Source organism: Leptidea sinapis, chromosome 46, assembly GCF_905404315.1.
Source record: "Leptidea sinapis chromosome 46, ilLepSina1.1, whole genome shotgun sequence".
Classification (NCBI taxonomy): Eukaryota; Metazoa; Arthropoda; class Insecta; order Lepidoptera; family Pieridae; genus Leptidea; species Leptidea sinapis.
In genome coordinates, this window is record NC_066310.1 from 3,605,206 (window position 1) to 3,624,247 (window position 19,042).

Consider the following 19,042-nt stretch of genomic DNA (forward strand, 5'->3'; position numbering starts at 1 on the left):
AAACATACATAAATACATTTAAACATCCATGACTCGGAAACAGACATCCATATTCATCATATAAATGCTTGCACCTACCGGCATTCGAACCCGGGACCTCTAGCTTAGTAGGTAGGATCGCTAACCACTCGGCTATACAATGTAAAAACATTGCGTGAAGACCATAGTAATAATGAAGAATACCTTACATTTGAGTCATTGAATATAACGTATTAGTTACAACAAAATACGACTTCTACTAGGATAATTATATCATATACTGCCTACTAGTGGGAGGCTCCTTTGCACAGGATGCCGAATAGATTATGACACAACGACGCCTATTTCTGCCGTGAAGCACTAATGTGTAAGCTTTATTTGGTCTATAGGGCACTTATAATTATAAACATTAAATTTTTTCACGTCGGCACGTCAACGAGTACGCCCACTTGGGCGTAGTATTAGTTGCCGCGATAATAATATTCAAACAAGACATATATATATGCCAATGTTTTGTTTCAGGGCTGTTGACGTGTTTATCTACGGTAGGCGTCGTGTCAACTAGGCTTCATGTAAAGAGAATGTAACCACTACAAATCAAGGTAGGTAATATTATAATAACATATACTTTATTATATATTTGTATAAAATTATCTATAATATCTAAGATAATGGATCCGATTAACTCTGTAAGTTAATATAAAACAACTACGTTTAAAAAACCGACTTCAAGAACGGATAAGTATCAAATAATTAAAAATTTAATTTAATACACCTTTACCTTTAATATTAATAAAATGCTATTATTTATTTGTGCTACCTATTTATAGGGTTTAAGTCGGTGCCAACCCTAAACAATAAAAAAGTTAATATTATATACAGCTTACTTACTGTAATTATTAAGCTTGTCTGGCCACGCGTGTCTGTCCGCTTGGGTTTGTTTTGTCTTAGACGAAGCTTTCCCACTCAAAGTCACGCGTGGCGAGTGTAGGTACTTACTATTACATTTGGCTTGGCCATTGGTCCTTGGGACCAAATGGCATATATTCTGCATCAAACTAAAGAAAAATTACGTAAACGGATCATTAATCTCAGAGTAATCGGTGTACACACAAAAAAAAATACCGATCGAATTAATAACCTCCTCCTTTTTGAAGTCGGTTAAAAATAATCTTGTGATTGATGTTTTTGAATTATAGATACATTTTTATTGTAATTAATACAAAATTTTACCTTATGTGTGGAACATATTATCAAATGCTTAAGAAAGGTGTTTTGTTACTTTGTCAGAATTTATGCGGGGCTTACCCTACTACCTGGTGTATATTCGAATAAAAATATTTAATTGTGTGAGCGAATATTTAACCCACAATTTGTTCTTCGACAAGCAGACAAACAAGAAAAGACAGACAAAAGATAAAACAAAAGATTTAAAAATAATAAATTTCCTTTTCTCAGATAACACCAGCACAATCCTAATCAATTATAATATATGGAAAGCCAATTGTGAAGTACCTAAATCATTAACAGAAAAACTCAAAAAACAAATAATACCCGTTGCATTTCGGAGTTTCTTTGTAGTATGCCTCGACTAATGTTTTACTTTAAATGTAATAAATATACGTTTTAAATCTTAACTTAATAATTTTAAGGTGGCGATGATATTGGGAAATCAATAACAGTCTGCGTATTAGAGTATAGAATATGTAATAAATACAATCATTCTGTTTATGGACGCATATTATGAAAGGCTGACATCAATATTTATTTAAATAATTGAATTGTTTTGAACTTCAACTATTTTAACAATGAACAAGAATATAATTAATGCTACGCGTTAGCTCAAGTAAGCTATGGACGTCTTAATTGACTTTTTCTGTTCTGCCGAGGACCTTTGAATTCATACCTACTCCGCGGCCAGCTGTAATGCGACATGCGATAGTAAAAACATTTGAGGCTATGTAATAAAAGTGTCACTTTAGTAATATTATAATACTAGCTGACCCGACAGACGTTATTCTGTTGATAATAAAAAAACTTGGAATTTTGACCTCTACTCGGTGAAAAGAATATTCCTACCAAATTTCAAGTCTTTAGCTCTAGTGGTTCCTGAGATATCGTGATGAGTGACTAAATAGATTTCATACGTAAATTTACATTGCACTTGAAATATTGTCATTTCTTCAAACAGCTACATTCGGAAGGCAGTTTTCCATATAGAAGAACAAACATGAAACTCTAAGGTTGCTCTTTTCAAAAATGATAAGGCATTACAAGTTCTTATTTTCAATTTACAAATCATTTTAATTACAATATAAGCAAAGTGATGAAACAAAAAAACTCAAACTTCAAATACCTACTAAATGCTTTATACGAGTACAAGTAAAAAAAAGTAAATTAATAAGTAAAAATGCAAGAGTTCAATAACTCTTGTGTTTACAATAAATGCATCGATCCACACATGCAATAAGAATTTTTAATCAAAACACACCTTTCTAAACATACATTCATTTTCATTATCTTATTATGGAGTCGAAAGCGAGCTTCCCTTTACCTAAGAAAAAGATGTGGAAGTCGAGGCTACTAGCTAGGGAACGTGTGTGCTTACTGTGCCGAAGTTTAAATTACATCCTCAAGACCTACTACTTTTAAGAAGCGTAGGATCCTCAGAAGGTTCTGGCAGGGCACTCTGCCTTAAGTGAAGGCACTTTAATACACCTCTACCTAACCCTGGCAATAGCCTCGCATTCCAGTAAACATCCTGTATTTGGGGTCTTCAGTGGCTTCACAGCAGAATGTGCACAGGTTTAATTCATTCAGACACATTCTGGCTAGAAGCCCATTTAGCTTATAATGGCCAGAGAGCAAACCAGTTAGGACACTCAGTTGTCACACACACCTTGCTCAAAGATCGTCAATGATCCTGTGAGTCCTTTGGTGTTGCAAGAGAATGTAGGCGGCGGTGATCCTTTAAAATTAAGTGACCCGTACGCTCGTTTGTCCTCCTTTTGCATAAAAAATGTCCCAATGATATAATAATAATAATAATAATAATAAGCAGTGAACTCCTATTGTTATGATTTACTTGTGTTGATTTTGATTCGTTCAAATATATGTATGAATATTTTATTTTCTGTTGTGCTCCTAAAGAGGATTTTTACTTTATATTTTGTAATAAAATGTAGTTCAATAATAATCTCCTTGGAGGCTCCTTTGCACAGGATGCCCGCTAGATAATGGGTAACACGACGGCGCCTATTTCTCCCGTGAAGCAGTAATGTGTAAACATTATCGTGTTTTATTGTAAAGGGCGACGTAGCTAGTGAAATAACTGGGCAAATGAGACTTAATATCTTATGTCTCAAGGTGACGAGCGGAATTGTAGAGCCTCAGAATTTTTGGGTTTTTCAAGAATCCTGAGCGTTGTTACTGCATTGTAATGGGCAGCCACCTCGTCTTGTCCCTTATTTTTATAAAAAAAAATATAGTTATTAAAGGCTCGCATAACGCCTTTATTTATTTACAGTGTGTGTGGATTGATGCATCTACTGTACTCAATAGCTCTTGTGTTTTTACTAATTTAATTTTTTTTTACTTACCGAGCATTTAGTGTTTGACGTTTGAGTATTTTTGTTGCATCACTTGGCATTTATTGTAATTGAAATGATTTGTAAATTGAAAATAAGAACTTGTAGCACCTAATCATTTTTGAAAAGAGCAACCTTAGAGTTTCTTGCTCGATCTTCTATAAGAAAATCTGCCTTCCAAATTAGCTGTATGAAAAAAAGACATATTTTAGTGCAATGTAAATTTACCTGTGGAATAAAAAAATTTGAATATATTAATATTACTAAAGTGACACTTTTATTATATAGGCTTAAATTTTTTCGTCCATCTATCGTATGTCGCATTACAGCCGGCCGCGGAGTAGGTGTGAAGTCAAAGGCGCTGGGTAGAACAGCCGAGGACAATTGCGGCGTCCATGGCTTACTTCAATTAACCGTGTCGCATTAATTATATTCGTAATCATTGATAATATATTTGAAGTTCAAAATAATTTAATGAGTTAAATAAATATTGAGGTCAGCTTTTAATAATATGCATCTATAATCAAAATGTATGTATTTATTACTAGCTGACCCGGCAAACGTTATTTTGCCACATAAATTATTTTTAGAGATAGACCGTTTCTTGGACATTGCAACATTACTTTGTTTCTCTAAAGCAAACGTAGCCTAAGTTACTGCTTATTACATCAGCTACCTGCCAATAAAAGTCCCGTCAGAATCGGTCCTCTCTTTCTATCTCTGTACTAAATTTTATCAAAATCGGTTCCGTGGTTTAGGCGTGAAGGCATATCAAACAAACTTACATTCACATTCATACAATTTGTAGAGATAAAATTACTTTTAGTTGTAAAATTTGCTTTAAAAGGCATAAAAGGCATTTATTTTCTCAAAATTGATTCCTTTAGAATTCTTTTTGATGTCATTTCTTATACTACTAGATACTACTACCGCTTCGGAAACAAATGGTGCTCTGAGAGAGAAGAAGCGGCGCAAGAAACTCTCCCAGCATTCTTTTTTTTTGCGCTCTTTTCAATAAAAATATACAATATTGTACAGTTGCTATAAAATAATCACAATCTAGTCCCAGGCTGTCCGATCATTTAGATATTCAGCAGTGGAGTAATAGGATTTACGACAGAGCCATTTTTTTATAAAACATTTAAATTTATTTATAGACAATGCCTGAACAGTGGCTGGGACTTTATTGTAGAAGTGTATACATTTACCCTTAAAGCTATTATGTATCTTATGAAGCCTACTAGAATTAGTTACAAGCAATCCCTTATTTCTAGTGTTATAATAATGAAAATCACTATTAAGAGCAAAAAGGTGACGATTTTTGTGAACATATATTAAATTTTCATAAATGTACTGACAATAGACAGTCATAATATTTATTTCTTTAAATTTTTCTTTGAGAGACTGTCTATAACCAAGCTGATATATAGCACGAACAGCTCTCTTTTGCAGAGCAAACACTATATCAATGTCAGCAGCATGACCCCATAGTAATATACCGTACGTCATGATGCTGTGAAAATAACTAAAGTACACTAATCTAGCGGTCGCAACATTCGTGTACTCTCTAATCTTTCTAACTGCATATGCCGCAGAGCTGAGTCTATCTGCTAGATGGGTAATATGTGGACCCCACTGAAGCTTTTTATCTAACGTGATACCCAGGAAGACCGTAGTGTCCACAAGTTCCAATCTCTGGTCATTTATAAGTACGTTGGTTTGTACCTCCGCTGTGTTTGGTGTAATGAACCGTAAACACTTTGTTTTTTTACTGTTTAAGTGCAGATTATTCGTCTCAAACCAACGCACTATCTTTGAGAGTGCATTGCTTACCCCGTCATCAATATCCGCACGTCGCTTCACTTTAAAAATAAGTGAAGTATCATCAGCAAACAATACAATCTCATGGCTATCATCTACCACAAACGGTAGATCGTTAATATATATAAGAAACAAGAAAGGACCGAGAATAGAACCCTGTGGAACACCTATTCGCACAGGTTTACCCGAAGACCGTTTGCCATTTACATCGACTATCTGAACTCTTTCGCTTAAATATGATTTTAACAGATTTAGGGCTCTATTTTTCACTCCATAATGCTTTAGTTTTAGGAGTAAAGTTTCATGGTGGACGCAGTCAAATGCTTTTGACAAATCACAAAAAATGCCCAATGCATCCTGTGACTCTTCCCAGGCGTCAAAGATGTGCTCAATGAGTCTAGTACCCGCATTAATTGTTGATAAACCCCTAGTGAAACCAAACTGATTTTTGTTCATTAATTTACAAAAATGCATTTGTAGCTGTTGAAGCAAAAGTTTTTCAAAAATTTTACTAAAAACAGGCAGCACTGAGATAGGTCTGAAATTAGCAGGGTCAAAAGAACTGCCCGATTTAAACAAAGGTATAACTTTGCTGCATTTCATGAGGTCAGGGAACACACCCTCATCTATGCATTCATTAAATATTATTGCTAATTCAGGTGCTATAATGTCAAGTATGTATTTAACAATATTAGTCGAATGGCCCCATAGGTCTTTTGTATTTTTTAGGTTAATTAATTTGAAGATTTTTATTATATCGCTACCTGTAACATACTTAAATTTCAAGTCAGTAGAAGATACTGGTACGTGTAATTTAAGCATATCATATGCTGCTTTTGGCGAAGCGTTAAGGTATTTGGTCGTGACAATCGGGATTTCGGAGAAGTATTTATCAAATTCATTTGCAATTTCTATTTCCGAATTTATAACGTGATTATTAATATTTAAACAGATAGAGGTGTTACGGCTTTTATGCACGCTGTGTCATCAACATGCTAAAAATAGTGTTTATGTAATATTTTATTTACGTTGCTTGAAAATTTAACTCTTTTGAAGATTTGTAGTAAGTAACCAAGGTAAGTGACATTAGTCTGATTCTGAAAGTTTATGATTGTTATTGAGAGTATTTATGTAATTTCATTATTAGTAAGTTTATTATTAATTTGGAAATGAATTGAGTATTCTGTTATATACTTCAGCATTGGTATGAGGGTATATTACTCGTATGTTACTGTTATTGATAATTATCAACAAATCGTAAAGTTTCCGTGTTTTCATAATAAGTTAGGAGTTACAGAAACTTCTGAACAGTAACCAACTCTGTAAATTGTTTTGCTTCGAGCGGGGAGCCGACAGGGAACGCCGAAGTTGTGGAACGATAAATTTTAATTTGTTTTGTTTTAGCATAGCTGATAACACGGCTTTATGTGAGTATTCTACCGTTAATTATCTTCTGTATATGTTCAATATCTTCCGTATTTATATGTAATTGAATAGAGTTGTTCTGGAATATTTTTAATGCACCAGATAGTAAAGCCACTTAAGGTACAGTTCAGTGTTTCACTCCCCTGTTTCATTGCGAACCAATAGGATACACACAAATGATTTGCGTTTTCTTTAGTGTTAATTCCGCCAATATTTGTCTTTAAACAATTCGACACGAGGCATGATGACGAGATGTTCTAGTGCCAGATTTTGGCGAGACAACACGTCCTGAGGATGCCTCGTGTAGAGGCGAAACACGTGTCAAATTGTTTAAATACAAATATTGGCGGAATTAACACTAAAGAAAATTCAAATCATTTGAATTATTATGGATTTCCGCAAAGTAACGTCTACTTCAATAAATTTTCTTATATGACATATTGTGACAGCAACTGTTAAATATAGCTCACTGCTAAGATTGATTCCTTTTATGAATATAATTATATCTTTTGCAATGAGATGCCGTATCTCAAGTGGTTGAAAAAATTATCTTTCCAAAGAGATGTTACGTTCGTCTACGAATTTAAAGGACCTTATTGACAGAGGATGTGTAACGGGGTTTCATCTGCACTATTACATAATCTACACGCCGGATAGTAACTTAATGTGTACACAAAATACTTATTATATATTTATTATTGTTACTAAAATATATATTGTGTTGTGTCGTGTAGGTATACGATGAGAGGATCTATCGGAGCTGTAGCAATTTATAAATTTAATTATTTTTCGGTATGAATCACTTAATTACTCACAATGTGAACGTTAAATGTTTTAGACCAAGTTACATAAATTTAGTTTTAACTTGAACTTTGAGATTTAACAAATATTTTCATAGCGACGCCTTCTGCCGCTGCGAAGCATTAGTATGTAGGCAGTATTGGTGCTGGTTATTTTGGAAGTTATTGAATTAGATAGGCGATATTTTGGAATTTTCAAGAATCCTGAGTGGCACTGCATAATAGACAAGGCGTATCACTTACTATCAGATGTTAACTTTTCTCCTCCCGTCACTTTTTCTCAAAAATATATAAATTTGTATGACTAAGAAAGGACACATGTAACGTCATTAAGATTAAGCCTATTCCAGAATTAATTTCTTCCTGTTTCTGCTATGGAAGAGCGGGACTCTCTACTTAACAGGTATATCATACTAGTATACTACATCTGTGCTTTCCCTCACTAATTTTTATTACACATCTTACTACCCAATAAAAAATAATCGGCAAATAAACGTTACAAACTAAGGTTATAAGTTTAAAATTCAAATTCAAATATTTTTATTCAAAATAGGATGTGACATCACTTATTGAAAGTCAAAAAACTACCACCCATTCCAAAATGAATGCCTCAGACCTGAGAAGAATGGGCGCAACAAACTCAGCGGGCTTTTTTTTCATCGAATAAATATGTTTACAAAGTAATATTGTACAATTCTACAAACACTCCATTCTCAGTCTGTGGTATCATTAAGAAAGTCATTTATGTTAAAGTAACCTTTACCACACAAACGTTTTTTAATAATTCTTTTGAATAAATTTTGTTTTGAACATTTTCTGGGATCTTGTTGTAAAAGCATATACATCGCCCCACAAAAGACTTACTAACTCGACTTAGCCGAGTAGTAGCCATCATAAGTTTATGTCTGTTCCTGGTGTTAACATTGTGGTTATGACAGTTTCTGGCAAATTCACTTATGTGCCTATGTTTGATGTGTCAATTTAGAAAGCGCAAACAAAACACTCATGTAATAAATCAATTATAAGTAAATTATGCAAAACGACACATTTGTTTAATATTGCGTCAAACATCAGTTACAATGGTAATTTATGTAATTTGTTGTCCATTACCGTACCATTACATTTGCGATTTAATAATATACTTGTTTTTTGTAGAAACTACTAATCCATTTTGAAAAGAACACGACATAACGGAGCATTAAGTTGAAAGGCTTTGGGTTACTTGAGGTGATTTATTACTGTAAGTAAAATCACTTCCAATAAATAAAAGTAGTGTTACCTTTGCGATTTATAGATATTTTATGTTTTACTAGCTGTTTCCCGCGACTTCGTTCGCGTACACTCATTACTGAGCACGTAGTATTTATGAAAAATCTTTGTTTCTTAAAACTTTATTAACCATTTTATTTGATTAGGCGCCTATTTCTGCCTTGAAACAGTAATGTGTAAGCATTATTGTGTTTCGGTCTGAAGGGCGCCGTAGCTAGTGAAATTACTGGGCAAATGAGACTTAACATCTTATGTCTCGAGGTGACGAGCGTTATTGTATTGCCGCTCAAAATTTTTGTGTCGTTCATGAACCTTCAGCGGCACTGCATTGTTATGGGTAGGGTGTATCAATTACCATCAACTGAACGTCCTGCTCGTCTCGTCAAGGGCCAAGTGTCTGAGGAGTAAAACTTAGAAGATTGAATTTAAATCTATTCAACAGTTTTTTAAAGATTCCACCACATTATGTATATTGATATATTAATCCTAGAAGTGAGGGTTATCACTTTAAAAGCATAACATATTGTTTAGATTTACAAGAGCGACATCTTAAGTCAATTTCCTAATATGCAAATATTGGTGTTGAGCAGGTTATCAACTGTAAAGTAGATCCTGTAGATGAAGCCACAACCTGAGAGTTGAACAAAGCAAACAGAATTTTATAACGAGGCGGTACTCGAACGGTTAGCTCAGTTGGTTAGAGCACCGGCACAGAACGCCGGAGGTCGTGGATTCGAATCCCGCGTCGTTCATAAAATTTTATTTTTCAAATTTTATAATACAAGGTTGACAGACGAACAAAAAATTAAAAAAAAAATGGCAAAAAATATTTAGAGGTTTCACTTATAATTTAGGTATGAAAAATAGAGGTTGGTCAATTCTCAGACCTACCCCATATGCACACAAAATTTCACACAAATCGGTTAAGCCGTTTCGTAGGAGTTTGGAAAAAAACGCCGGGACACGAGAATTTTATATATCAGATTAAACATATGAATTTAAGAAACCGAAAACACGTGAGTATGTGGCGGACGAGGAACAAACTGGGGGCAGCGTGGAGATTGTTAACGATTTTAACAAATGCGTCATCGAAGCTCTTTTCATTTTGGAATGACCATAAACTTATTTTACTAGCGTAATAGAGAAATACTCTCCTCATTATGGTGAGACTAAATTTAAAATATTCATGTGTGCTAGTTTTACAGATATGTTAGTGAGCTAGTGAAGTGTGTAGTATTTTTCTTTTCTTCTTCTTCGGCGTTAAACTTTTGTCAGAGTTAGTGGCCTGTTTCACAATGCAACGCCTCTCGTTGCGAACTGCCGCTCTTCTCGTGCATTCATGCAGAGTACCGTCGACAGCTTGCCTCACTTGGTCCGTCCACCTCATCGGGGACCTGCCTCGTGGTCTAGTGCCCTCGACTTTACCCTGCACTATTTAGCGTTCTATGGAGTCGCTCCCACGTCGCGATACATGCCCGAAGAAAGTGAGAATGGGAGCTTGTACGGTAGCAGACAGTTCCTGTTTAATGCCGAGCTCTCGAAGAATAGACTCATTGGTTCGGAATTCCGTCCACGATATACCGAGCATTCTTCTCCGGCGCCACATCTCAAGAGTGTTGATCTTTTTCATCTCACTTTCTCGTACGGTCTATGTCTCAGCCGCATGGAGGAATTTAGGGAATATGAGAGTCAAGACAAGTCATATTTTGGTGATATTGCGATCCTTCCATATTTTCCTCAATTTATCCATAGCCGATTTTCTTTTAGACGATATCTATGAAAAATATTGTGATAAACAGCGTCATATTCACATATACAATATTTTATTATCTAACACTTATTTTTTTTAATGAATACTTCAGAAAATAAAGTGTTTACTCGCATTTTTTACGACAAAACAGTTTTTATTTATCATGTACAGAATAGCGTCTGTCGGGTCAGCTAGTATTTATGTAAGAATATAGATACACATTTCGTAAAAGCTTCATAAAATCATAGCGGCTCTCCATCCAATACATCACATCGATATAAGATATGAAATATCCGAGGCGGACGTTCAAGATAGCATGAAAATCACAATCGGCCATTCTAATCTGATTTGAGACGGTCCTTCACCATTTCGCCTCAGTGACGACACGAGTATTTTAGGGCGTGTGTTGATATGAATATAATATAAAGAATATTTTTGGATCTTAATTCATTATATTACTAGTGGTATTGAGTTTTAATCAGTCGACAAATTGTAGTCTGCTGCATATTGGAAATCAAATTCTATTACTTTATTGCGATCGTTGAAATTCAAATATTTTTATTCAAAATAAGGTTCAAAATCACTTATTGATTTTCAAAAAGTATCACCCATTCAAAATTTACGCCTGAGACCTAAGAAGAACGGGCTCAAGTAATTGAGTGGGCTTCTTTCTTTTTTTATAGTTAGTTACAATATACATAATTTCGTACACCAAAATAATTGAATAGCCTGTGGGCTGTCGCTTCCTTCCCATTCTGTGGTAAGTTATAGTAAGAATCATATACAGACTCACGCCTTGTTCCTGTCGGGGTTGGTAGAGACAATAGAATGCCATTTGCTTCTATCCTTACAAACCTCACGTGCTTCCTCTACATTCATTACTCTTTTCATACATGCTCGTCGGTTGCGGGTGCTTCGGACCTCTCCTTTTCTCAAAACATTTGGTCGACGAATGTTCTACGAGGTCTCCCGCGACCGACTTGCCCACACACACTCGCCTTATATATTTGATGCGTCATTCTTTCTTCACTCATTCGCTCCACGTGTCCAAACCATTTCAGCATTCCTTTATAGTAAGAATCCATTTAAAAATATTTGTTCAATCATGTCTATTTTTATTTAATAATTAAATTGGTCGTGTTATAAAGTTCTAAATGAGTACAGATTAGAAATATAGTGCTAATTCTCGGCCAACTTCTTCCTCTCATGAGCTCTACTTTTTCCGCTCATAATATGGTAAATTCAGTAATTTAAATTATATATTTGTAATGATTATTCAAAAGCGTTAAGTTTAGTCGTATTTGAATGAAGTTTATTATACTTTGACTTTAAAACAGTCGCCTTTAATATATACATACATAATATATGTTTTTAAGCTTTTTTCATCGCGGAACATTAACATTTTAATTATTATGAGTGAGCAGTGAGGAAGCTGGAGGTCCACTTGCACAAGCTCTCGGGAAGCCCAAATGATGGAAGTTTTGAGAGGAGCGCCTTGTGCCATAAACGATCAAAGGCCTTCGCTATATCCAGGCTAACTGCCAGGCCTTCGCCCAGTTGCTTTCAATAGCCGCCGCCCATCTATGTGTTAGGTATACCAGAAGATCACCTGCCGACCGTCCATGGCGAAAGCCGTACTGTCGGTCGTTGATCAACTGGTGACCCTCTAGGTATACTAAAAGCTGGTGGCTAATTATGCTCTCCATGATTTTGGAGAGCAGGGAGGTGATAGCAATAGGCCTGTAGTTCGCCGGATCCGAACTGTCTCCTTTTTTTTGGATCGGATGGACAAGGGCTGACTTCCATGAGTCAGGGACTACGCCTTTGGAATAAGAGTGCCGGAATAAACGCGTTAGCACCGGCGTCAACTCAGGGGTACACGTTCTAAGCACGATTGAAGAAATGCCATCCGGCCCGCTCGACTTCCTGACGTCCAACGAAAACAGAGCTCGCCTAACAGTTTTCTGTCTGAACTGTACTTCAGGCATAGAGCTCTGACACCGCGGGATGGTCGGCGGTGTTTTTCCGTTGTCGTCAAGAGTCGAGTTGGCTTTCTCTTTTGCCGTATAGGCCAGGGTGTCATTCCTCATGTGCAACGGCGGCATGGACGGCTGGCTGAAGTTACCAAGAGCAGCTTTCGACAACGACCAGAACTTGCGTGTTCCGGTCGGGTAACTGGAAAGCTGCTCGCCGATTATGACGACGTGTTTTGACTTTACACGGGCGATTTGCCGCTTAAAAAATCTGGAGGCAAGGTTGTATTTCCTCTTAAGAACTGTGCAGTTCGGATCCTTTGCGCCCAGCGCCGCAACCCAAGCTCGATACGCCAGTTTTTTGCAGTCAGATGCTGCTTTAACTGACGCATCGAACCAGGGCTGTGATCTGCCACCGATGGGTACTACAGAGCTTGGTATAAAAATATCCATGCCCTGCAGTATCACATCGGCTACTGCAACGGCGCAGGCACTAGGATCATCCGAAGGGAAACAAGCCCTGCCCCAAGGGTAGGATGCAAAAAAGGAACGCATCCTATCCCAATCTGCTGACTTGTAGTGCCAAACGCGGCGGGTCGCTGGTGGTCTGTGACGTTGGCGTCGAATAGGCACTACACTCCTGACCAGGCAATGGTCGGACTTTCCGAGAGGGGCGTCGACAAGGACCTGGTAACCATCGGGATGTGTAGTCAGCAGAAGATCCAATAAGGACGGCATGTGGCTATCCACATCCGGGAGCCGCGTTGGCGACTTGACCAATTGGGACAGACCATACGCCAATGCAAAATTATGCACAAATCGCCCTGCGTAGTCTGTGGTACGTGATCCAAGCCATTCGGCATTATGCCCGTTGAAATCACCCAAGACTACGATTTCAGCGGAGGGGATCTGTGCAAGCACGTCGTCAATTGCCGTTTCAACGCAGCCCATGAGATGATCGGTTTCTGCGTTACCACTATGGGACCTGTAGACACACGCATAGATGCGGACGCGGTCCTCTAAATCTACGCGGAGCCAGAGAGTGGACAGGTCCCTACCCTCAAAATTGCCGAGACGGCGACAGCAGATATCCTCCCTAACGTTCACACATACCCCGGCATGAGGCAAAAATTTTGCTCAATTTTGTACCCGGGGTACGTTAAATATGACGTATCGCTAGGTCGAGATATCTGCGTCTCCGTAAGGAAACACAAGGCCGGCTGCGCCGTCTCAAGGTGGTGGTGGACGGCGTTTAAAGTGGAGTGAATTCCCCTGATATTGCAAAAGTCCACGTTGAGTGTGGAGCGCGGTGCCGTGGTGTTACTGCCTCGTTTGTCCTTGGTCATGCGCGGTTTGTGCCCTCCCCAGAATACGAAGGGCAGCCCGAGCTAGAGTGCTCGGGGAGGGATTCTCCGACTCTGGTTGAGCCGGTACCCTCCTGGGGTAAAATCTTTTTAAGTTCCGCGGTCATATTCGGGTGGAGGCGGGGGGGGAATGGCCACCGGTCCTCGACACTAACCTATGCGAAACATAGCGGCACTAGGCCGCTACTTCACGCCGGTATCCTGTGCGAGTGTGGTAATTAGCCCGGACGAGCCTGGCCCGATTGTGCTGACGTCAAAAGACGGCAGCGTGACTCTCCCACTCCTAAAAAAAACGCATCGGATATTGAGGGACTTGTGCAACAATGGTAACATGTGAAGTAGCGGCAATACAAAAACAATTGAGACTCTCATTTTCAGTCGGTTAAAAAAAGACTTATTGATGTAATGTAACACTTTTATTTGTAAGTAGCAGATTGCCAATTGCCAGTTCCCATGAAGAACTGATCGTCATCAAATATATTAAGATTATATTAAGGTATTTCCATTTACTTTTGATCCAGTATGTTGAAATATTCAAACAGACCATCTTAGACGACCGGTTTTTATGAATCCAATTTCTATGAAAATAATGCACATGATGGTTCTTAACACTGGGACTGAACCCACATTTCAAGTGGTTCGGGAAGGTCGGCTCTGCACAAGCAGAGTCGATATAACGGTGTGCAGCCAAAGTATCCTGTCAAGGATGGAGTCCTGGAGGGTGGACCCAGACATGGTCAGTTCCGATCACAATGCCCTAAGGATAGGCCTTCGCACAGGTCGTGCGAAAGCACCTGGCCCAGCACCAACCACTCGGATTTACAACACTCGAAAGGCAAACCAGTATAAGTTCCGAAAGGAACTTATCCTACATTTACAAAACCGCCAAATCCGAGTGGATAGAGCTTAGGCCATAACCGCCCCCGAGGACATTGAGCACGTTGTCCTCGAGTATCAGGAGGCGGTTCGTCAAGCGTGCGAGGCCGCTATCCCGAAGCTGAAGCGAACACTCAAGTATGAACCAGCTTGGATGAACTCCGAACTTCTGGCTCTGAACCGCGACGCGGTTACCAAAAAGAGCCGGGTCCGCTGCGCGGCCCCAACAAGGAGGGAATCTATCGTCCGCCAGTGCCTGAATTCCCGGGAAAAGTATGAGTCTGCCGCACAAGCGGCACAGACCCATAGCTGGAAGGAGTACGGCACAGCGCTAACGGGCGAAAGCTTGTGGTATGGTATTTACAGAGTCCTCCGGCAAACCTCGAAAAACCAAGAAGATAAACTCCTTGTGAGGGACGGAGTGACTCTGGATCTCAAGCAAAGTGCAGAATTCTTTGCAGCTACGTTCTTCCCGGACGACAGGTTGGAGGACGACAGTACCGTACATTCCGCAATAAGGAGGGAGGCGGACCGCCCTCTGTGTGAGTTAGCTTGCGCAGAGGATGATCCACCTTTCACCCTTGCGGAACTCAGGGAAGCGGTTCATGACTTCAATGCTCGTAAAGCTTCTGGATCGGACGCGTTCTCTGCGGACATCAGTGCCAAGAGCATTGAGGCAGATGAGCGGCTCTTCCTATAGATCGCGAACAGGTGGCAGTCGTGATACTTCCCAAACCGGGAAAGTCTGACTACCATCATCCAAAGTCTTACCGTCCGATTGGATTTTTGTCAGTCCGGTCTCAGAATTGAGGGTTTGAAGAATCCTGAGCGGCATTTCACTGTAATGGGCAAGGCGTATCAAATTTCATCAGCTTAACGTCCTGCGTGTCTTGTACCTTATTACATAACAGATGGTAAAGCCTCAAACAAAGTGTAATCATATGAAGTAGTACAATCCATTACCTACCTAAAATGAAAAACAATGGTACTGTGTGGGAATTATTGTCATTAAAATAACTCAGTGTTAGCTACACTGGCGTAATGCCAGTATAGAACCGGTTTTCAGAATTTCCCAACAACTGACTCCTTGAGTAACAGCTGAAAGTTGATTAACCGCCGTTCCCAATATACTATCTTTAGATGCAGATAAATTACTACCTTTTACAGTCATTAATTAGCTGTCAATGATCCGAAGCTGTCCCAATATATCCGATAAGTCATTCTTTATATTGGGACGCGTGAATTTCAATTTCCATAAAAACTTCTATCGCTGGTAAGCTATACGTCGTCCCATTGACAGACAGCGTGTACGAATAAGGTGAGTCACCGTCGGTAAGTTTATTGGGACAGAAAATTCAACGATAGTTACGATTTTTATCTCAAGTACGTTAGATAGAATGAATATTGGGAACGGCCGTTAATCATTTGTAGTAACCGAGTCTATATTTATTTATTTATAGTATTTGTATTTGTTTGATGCAATAACTAATTGTGACAGTAATCACGACCATCATATTCACGAAGCATCATTACACAAACAATGAGTTCAAGCTCTAGAGGTTGATACATCCGATACTATAATTTATATTTATACAGTAAATTTTTTATTACTTTTCATGAGATATATAATAATTTAAACACGACTCATATATTGGATGCAGCACCTTACAAACTATTTTTTTATGTATTACAGCCATTATAAACACACTATTTAATTGAAAAGAGTGGTCGTCGAGTATCTTGTACGTTCTTCTCACGAGCTCAACTTTTTTTTTGCGCCCAGACAAAATGAAAGGGTGCTCATGCATACCAATGCAGCTTATGTCTGCGTTGGTTATGTGGGACTCACGTAAAAACCTAAATGCCTACCCAGTAAACACCACCTAAGGTTGGCTTTAGGCAAGTGCCCTTTAAGCCTTCATCGAAGGCGACCTTCTCTTGGGAAGAGAGATTTTCCGAACATATGGTAGATTCAGTAACTTAAAGGAAATATTTAAGGTGACTATTCAAAAGCGCTTAATTTAAGCCTAATTTAATAAAGTTTTTTTCACTTTGACTTTGAGTGTAGACTACTAGTCCCCATAGTATGCAGAGTCCTTGTAAGGGCCCGTACATGAGGGCGGAGTTTTCTTTCCACTTTTTTGTTTCATAAAAACCAATTCACACCGTCTCAAAAGAAGTATCACTTCCAAAGTACCATAAATTCTGGGAAATTCGAATATTTGAAAAGCGAAGCCATTTTTTCGAGCAAATTTGAAGAGAAAAAATGACGACAAATGTTAGTTTTCAATCAATCCTCTCCGTTGTTTGTTGTTATGAAGTATGACGTAATTGTTCGTCAAATTAGGGGGCGTTTATAGTGGCCGCGTGAGTTGGCAATTTTTATTATACCTACATTTATGTTATTTTAACGGCGTTTGATATATCTTTTAGTATTACAAAGGTATGAATAATTTAAAATAATATGCATTTTGTTCCCTTTTGTCTGCGCAAAATGTGATTTACCGAGTTTTCACTCCCAAAATCTTCTAGGTGTTCTATTACTCTTCTCTTTTCTCTTTTTCTGTTTCTTCCCATGAAGCTTCAACTCTTTCGCTGTTAAAGTGTGACTTACCATGAATACGCTTATTTTCTTTTCATAACATATCTTCTGTATCATTTCTTTGTATATTTTTTATTAATGAAAAAAGAGGTACGGGCGTACGGGTCACCTGGTGTTAAGTAATGACCAGCGCACACATTGTATTGCAACACCAGAGGAATCCATGCCGACCTTTAAGGAAAGTGTACGTGCTTTTTTTGAAGGTACCTATGTCGTATCGTCCCAGAAACACCGCACAAGGAAGCTCATTCCACAGCTTTGTAGTACGTGGAAGAAAGCTCCTTGAAAACTGCACTGCGGAGAATGATATATGATACCACACATCAAATGATTTTATCAACGAAGTAAAAGTGATTTCATGTGTTGTATTGGTTATAATCCCAATAATATGTACTAACCCTTATAGACACTAAGGTTCACAAAATTTATCTTTATACCTTCATCTAACATCCCTTAAGAAACCCGCCTCACCCTTCATGTCATATTATATATTCTACTTACAATGTCCTTACACAACTCAAGGTTTAAACCCTTTGCTGTCATATTATTTATTAAAGGGCTTTTTCGTTGTGATATATCTAATTATATACGACATCAATGTTTATTTACCTTATATACTTACGTCTCATGTTTTACTTTTGGCTTTTACTTCATATATAATATTCAGAATAATATTAAATGTTAAAAAATTGCAGATATGTTTGATTATAGTTATTTATTTATAGGTAACGTAAGTATCAAACCGAGTAGGGAAGCTAAATACAAACAAGTTTTATGCTAAGCGCCAACTTGTGTCAATAACATGACTACAGCACATTCGAAACGCATGTGGGAATTAAGTAAAAATTATTTGTATTAGCGGTTAGCTATCTTAGCGGTAAAAGCCTCCTCCATTAGTTTTCACTCGTTCCTATCTCTTGCAATTCTTGGTCCACAACTTTCCCTATGTTTCTACTATGTTATCGCTCCAGGAAACGAAATCGAGGCTGGCCTTCCTTTTTATAGGGTACCAGTCCACTACTTTGGACCATTTTACGTTGTTCTTTGTGTATGTCCAGCCCATTTCAATTTTAAACGTAGATTAAATAGAAATCAAGATTTTCTTTCTTATTGTATTGCTCAGTTGTAATGTTATTAATTTTGTCTCTTAGTCTTAACTCCATATAACTTCTCTCAATTCCTCTCTGACAACTTAATTTTGTTTCTAAGTTTGTATTCAGATTCCATGGCTGAAAATGTTTAATATCAAGATTCCTCCTGCACTCTTCTCGAATGCTATAAGAAAAAGTTATTGATGTGATTTTACTAATCAGGTACTCAAAATCAGTTCAAAGTTTCTGTAATAGTTTCGAAATATTCACAACACTTAACGATTACACTTTGCAAAGGTGGAATTATTTTTGTAACTTTGATATAGGATGCTTTTTTTTTTCCAAAGTATAGTCAAGTAAATTAAACCTTTTATGTATATTAGTATAGTTTTCACATTTATTATTACTGCAAGTTACGAAACAATTTTTTATGTTTGGTATGTTTATTAAAAAATACATTATGAAAATACGTTCACAAGTGGGGGGCAGTAATATGTAAGCATTA

General features: G+C 37.7%; 1 protein-coding gene across 1 annotated transcript in view; it reads left to right on the forward strand.

Moving 5' to 3' along the window:
• The window catches only part of LOC126977997 (neuronal growth regulator 1-like), a 477,303-nt gene that overhangs the window by 96,161 nt on the left and 362,100 nt on the right, over positions 1–19,042 (forward strand). Inside the window, exon 2 of the mRNA XM_050826732.1 lies at positions 502–581. The gene's annotated coding sequence lies outside the window, so the exon portion shown is untranslated. The remainder of the gene's footprint in view (positions 1–501; positions 582–19,042) is intronic.